Below are 5,931 nucleotides of genomic sequence, written 5' to 3' on the forward strand. Positions count from 1 at the left end.
AGCCTAGTGCAAACCTTGTACCAGTAGCAAAACTTCTTTATTCTTGTACTCCAATTCTCTTATAATAAATGCTCAAGGTGAGATTTACTCTGAATGCCTTGCTGCGTTTTTGTGTTCGATGCACAAGTGCACCTAAATGTTAATCTTTACAAGTTTCACATATTTTTAACCATTCTGCATTTCTATTCTTCTGTCCAAAGTGAATATTCTCACAATTTCCTATGTTATACTCCAACTGCCATCTTATCGCCCGTTCAGTTAACCTATTGGCCTGACTGCACTCTTGACGTTTTCAAAAAGAACTATGAAAAGAAGTTTTCTGATTTAAATTCTCCAACTTGATTTAAGTTTTAAAGTGACTTTCAAAGTGGAATTCACAGCAGACAACTGACCGGGTTGGTTCAAAGACATTGTGTTGCCTCAGCACCAGTCACAAAGAGAGTTATTTAATATCCAAGTTAACTTTAAAAATAACACAACACCAGGTTATAGTCCACTATATATGTTGGGCCGAAGGGCCTGTTTCCACACTGTAAGTAATCTAATCTATTCTAATTTATTTGGAAGCACTAGCTGCCCAGGTGATGAAGGAGCAGCGCTCCGAAAGCTAGTCCAAATAAACCTGTTGGACTATAACCTGGCGTTGTGTGATTTTTAACTTTGTTCACCCCAGTCCAACACTGGCATCTCCAAATCAAGTTAACCTTGGTCAACACAATGGGTCCTCCTAAAAGTGTAAACATTCAAAGATTCTGGGACAACAAGAGACAGAAAAGAACCTCAATGGAAGTAACTTTATAGCTTGATGGAACAATGGCCCATTTGAAATTAACACAGCATCACTTTACTTTGGTTGTGATAAAAAGTCACTTTTGTATAATCTCCATTAAGAACTCAGAGAGACACCATCAATAGAGATGGTCATTGGCCAAAGGGAACACAGGAGGAAGGCACATAGAAATTCACTGTAGTTTTGCCTCAAGTGTTCTGGCAATCTGCAAGTGCTGTAACTGCACAAATAATAAGGAACTTGAAACTCCTCTCTCTCTTTCTCCCTCTCTTTGACAGATGCTGCTAACCTACCGGATCCATTAGTACAAGCAACACCAACTATTCTACAGAAATTGTCACATGTGCTGAATCCAATTTAACCCTGTTTAACAAGTTCAAATCTGTTAACTTCAGAAAGAGAAACTTCACCAAGTAACATGCCTCCTGGTATTACTTTAATGTCTATAGGTACATATTTACCCACTGTTAATCTTTGCATATGTATCTTTTCAGCCAATATCCTTATTATTTTTATTTGAATAACAATAACAGTAGTTTTGCAATTAACTAACCCTTACCTTAAATAATTTTGCTTGAAAAGTAATAAGTATCTACAAAGACGTTTATACAAAATTGTTGGCTCATGGACCATGCAGAGGACATGCCTGGTGCAGACATGATTCTGTTTACTTTTCTTTGTGGCTTCTTTCTGTCCTCCTCTCGGTTTGAATTCCCCTTTAGTTTTGTGTCATTTAGAAGTTGACCATACAACCATAAATCTGAAAGAAATAAGAACAGGTGGAGGACGTTTGGCTCCTTGAGGCTGCTATACCACTCAATAGGATCATGGATGATCCGACATATTTCATGTCCACTTTCCCGATAACCCTTGATTCCCGTACTGATCCAGAATCGATTAATTTCAGCTTTAAATACACACAAGCACCCAACCTCCACTGCTCTCTGTGGCAAGGAGTTCCAAAGATTCACAACCCTCTGAGAGAAGAAGTTCCTCCTCATGTCAGTCCTAAGTTGGCGTCTCTTTATTCTGAGACTATGTTCATTGCTCCTAGATTCTCCATGAGGGGAAATATTTTCCCAGCATTTACCCTGTTAAGCCCCTTAAGAATCCTATATGTTTCAATGAGGTCAGATCTCTTTCGTCTAAACTTGGTTAATGTCTGTTTATCCAAGTTATTCATATAGATTTTAAATAACTGAGACCCCAGCAATGATCTAGGAGAAAGTGAGGACTGCAGATGCTGGAGATCAGAGCTGAACATGTGTAGCTGGAAAAGTGCAGCAGGTCAGGCAGCATCCAAGGAGCAGGAGAATCAACGTTTCGGGCATAAGCCCTTCTTCAGGAATGAGGAGGGTGTGCCAAGCAGGCTAAGATAAAAGGTAGGGAGGAGGGACTTAGGGGAGGGGCGTTGGTAATGCGATAGGTGGAAGGAGGTTAAGGAGAGGGTGATAGGCCGGAGAGGGGATGGGGGCGGAGAGGTCAGGAAGAAGATTGCAGGTCAAGAAGGCGGTGCTGAGTCCGAGGGTTGGGACTGAGATAAGGTGGGGGAGGGGAAATGAGAAAGCTGGAGAAATCTGCATTCATCACTTGTGGTCGGAGGGTTCCTAGGCGGAAGATTAGGTGCTGTTCCTCCAGGCGTCATGTTGCCATGGTCTGGCGATAGAGGAGGCCAAGGATCTGCATGTCCTTGACGGAGTGGGAGGGGGAGTTAAAGTGTTCAGCCAAGGGCGGTTGGGTTGGTTGGTGCAGGTGTCCTAGAGGTGTTCTCTGAAACGTTCCGCAAGTAGGCGGCCTGTCTCCCCAATGTAGAGGAGGCCACAGCGGGTGCAGTAAATGATGTGTATGGAGGTGCAGGTGAATTTGTGACGGATATGGAAGGATCCCTTGGGGTCTTGGAGGGAAGTGAGGGGGGAGGTGTGGGTGCAGGTTATGCATTTCTTGCGGTTGCAGGGCAAGGTGCCGGGAGTGGAGGTTGGGTTGGTGGGGGGTGTGGACCTGACGAGGGAGTAAACCCCCACCAACCCAACCTCCATCCCGGCACCTTCCCCTGCAAATGCAAGAAATGCAAAATTTGCGCCCACACCTCCCCCTTCACATCATTTACTGCATCCGCTGCACCCAATGTGGTGTCCTCTACATTGGGGAGACAGGCCGCCTACTTGCGGAACGTTTCAGAGAATACCTCTGCGACACCCGCACCAACCAACCCAACCGCCCTTGGCTGAACACTTTAACTCCCCCTCCCACTCCGCCAAGGAAATGCAGGTCCTTGGCCTCCTCCATCGCAAGACCATGGCAACACGACGCCTGGAGGAAGAGCACCTAATCTTCCGCCTAGGAACCCTCCGGCCACAAGGGATGAATGCAGATTTCTCCAGCTTTCTCATTTCCCCTCCCCCCACCTTATCTCAGTCCCAACCCTCGGACTCAGCACCGCCTTCTTGACCTGCAATCTTCTTCCCGACCTCTCCGCCCCCATCCCCTCTCCGGCCTATCACCCTCTCCTTAACCTCCTTCCACCTATCGCATTTTCAACGCCCCTCCCCTAAGTCCCTCCTCCCTACCTTTTATCTTAGCCTGCTTGGCACACCCTCCTCATTCCTGAAGAAGGGCTTATGCCCGAAACGTTGATTCTCCTGCTCCTTGGATGCTGCCTGACCTGCTGCGCTTTTCCAGCAACACATTTTTAAGCCCAGCAATGATCTGCATGGCAGTTGACTAATCACAGCCTGCCAACTTGAAAACACTCTATTTATTGTTTGTTACAATATTGTTTGTTAACAAATCCTCTAACCATGCTCATCAATTATATCCAACTCTATTACTCCTTATCTAGTGTATTAATCTGTTGTGTGGCTCCTTTTTAAATACCATATCTAATGGTTCACTCTTATCTAATCTAATCTACCAGTTACATCCTCAAAATAATCCTCTTTAGAAATTTCTCCAACAGGAACTCCTTTGGTAAAACAATGTTGACCTTTTCTAATCATATCATGTTTCTTTAAGCCTATTGTTAAGACTTCCTTAGTAATTGATCCCAGCATTTTCTTGATAATCAGTGACTAACTAATCATCACTGAATTCCTCCACTAACAACATCTGGAGGTTATCATTGACCAGAAACTCAACTGGACTCACCACATTAACACAATGGCTACAAGAGCAGGCCAGAAGCTAGGATTACTGCGGTGAGTAACTTACTTTGTGACTCCTGAACACCACCTAATGGACACAAGTCAGGAATGTGATGGAATACTCCCCACTTGTATGGATGAGTGCTGCTCCAACAACACTCAAGAAGCTCTAAGCTATCCAGGACAAAGCAGCCCGCTTGATTGGCATTGCATCCACAAGCATCCAGTCCTCCCACCATCGACACTCAGTAGCAGCAGGATATACAATCTCCAAGATGCACTGCAGAAATTCATTAAAGATCCTTAGCATCTTCTAAACCCACAACCATTTCCATCTACAAGGATGAGGGCAGCAGATACATGGGAACACCATCACCATCAAGTTCCGCTCCAAGCCACTCAACATCCTGACTTGAGTATATATCACTATTCCTTCACCATCACTGAGTCCAAATCCTGGAATTCCCTCCCTAATGGCATTGTGGGTCAAGGCACTGCAGGTGGACTGCAGCAGCTCAAAAAAGCAGCTCACCACCTTCTCAAGGGCAGCCAAGGATGGACAATAAATGCTGGCCCAGCCAGCAACACCCACATCCCACAAATGAATTTAAAAACACTGGTCTGTAGGTTGTCAGATTCTGTTATGCTCAGTCAAGCTGAGTGAGCAACATCCAGCTATTCAACAAGAGAAGCCATCAGCGCTTCTGCGTCTGACTTCTAGTTTCAACCACTTCACTTCAGAAAGAGAATCTTCAAGCAAGGGATATTCTCAGCAGTAGAAAACACAGATCTCTGTTTCATCCTCATATGTCACTTTTGTCATGACTTGTTAAAATATTTGTATCTGTACTTGTTAATTACTATAACTTCTTGCTAAAATCTACCAGTTACATCTTCAAAATAACACTCTTAAGAAATTTGTGATTCTGTGAACATTACTAGAATTTACTGAAGTAATACTTTTCTGTCACTGCAGATTGTAGCTCATGGTATCACCACAGCACTGTCTCCCTGTTTCGTGATGTTCAGCTGATTCTCTTCAAAATAGCTGTTTCCAGCCAGCTTCATAAAATAAAACAAAACAGCTCCAAATGATACCACCTGATGAAGGAGTGTCACTCCAAAAGCTAGTGTGCTTCCAATTAAACCTGTTGGACTATAACCTGGTGTTGTGTGATTTTCAACCAAATGATAATGTTAGTGAAGCATTGTTACACCAAAGCAAAGTCAATTTACTGGATTTTTTTGGGATAGCTCTTCCATCTCCTGTTCAATACCCATCTTTTAAGGGTTCAATGGAATTCTTAAATTATTGACTAACCTTTTGTAATTGTCTCTTATGATAACAGTCTGTTTGTCTGCTTTTGGCTGCTTGTGTCTATTTTAAAAATCAATTGGATTTACTGATAAAATATGTGACATTACAATTATACAGTCATGACATTCTCATCTTTTTCGTAGTTTGTTGATTTCTCAAACACTCGCACAACTCAAATTTACTTACTACATTCTTTGTAACCTTATAAACCTCTTCATTTAATCTTATACTATCCTTATCCTCCTTAGGAAGCCATAAATTAAGCTTTCTCATTGTATATTTGTTTTAGCGAGGAATGTATTTTTGTTGAACGTTTGAATTATTTCTTTAAATGTTTCCCATTCTTTATTTGCCGTTGGTTGGTTTATTCGATTAATTTTAGCCAGATCTCCCCTCATAACTATAAAAGTGATTTTGTTTCAGTTTAGGATTTGTTTTGTGATTGGAGAATATTTTCAATCTTAATGTGGAATTTAATTGAGTAAAATGGACAGATGTGAATCTTACACTTGTATACTAGACTATGAATTACACCTCCATAACATTTAATGTATAAAAACGTGGTTGTTGTTTTATATATTGGCGTGTTTTGATAAAACAACAAATTGTTACAAAATGTCAGTTGGACTTGGCTCATTTGCCATTGTTGGTTTCCACCCTCACCATTGTGAAGACACCGAAAT

Source organism: Chiloscyllium plagiosum, unplaced genomic scaffold (genome assembly GCF_037043375.1).
Source record: "Chiloscyllium plagiosum isolate Xiang-an unplaced genomic scaffold, Cpla_swu_hap1 HiC_scaffold_19, whole genome shotgun sequence".
In the NCBI taxonomy this organism is placed as follows: domain Eukaryota; kingdom Metazoa; phylum Chordata; class Chondrichthyes; order Orectolobiformes; family Hemiscylliidae; genus Chiloscyllium; species Chiloscyllium plagiosum.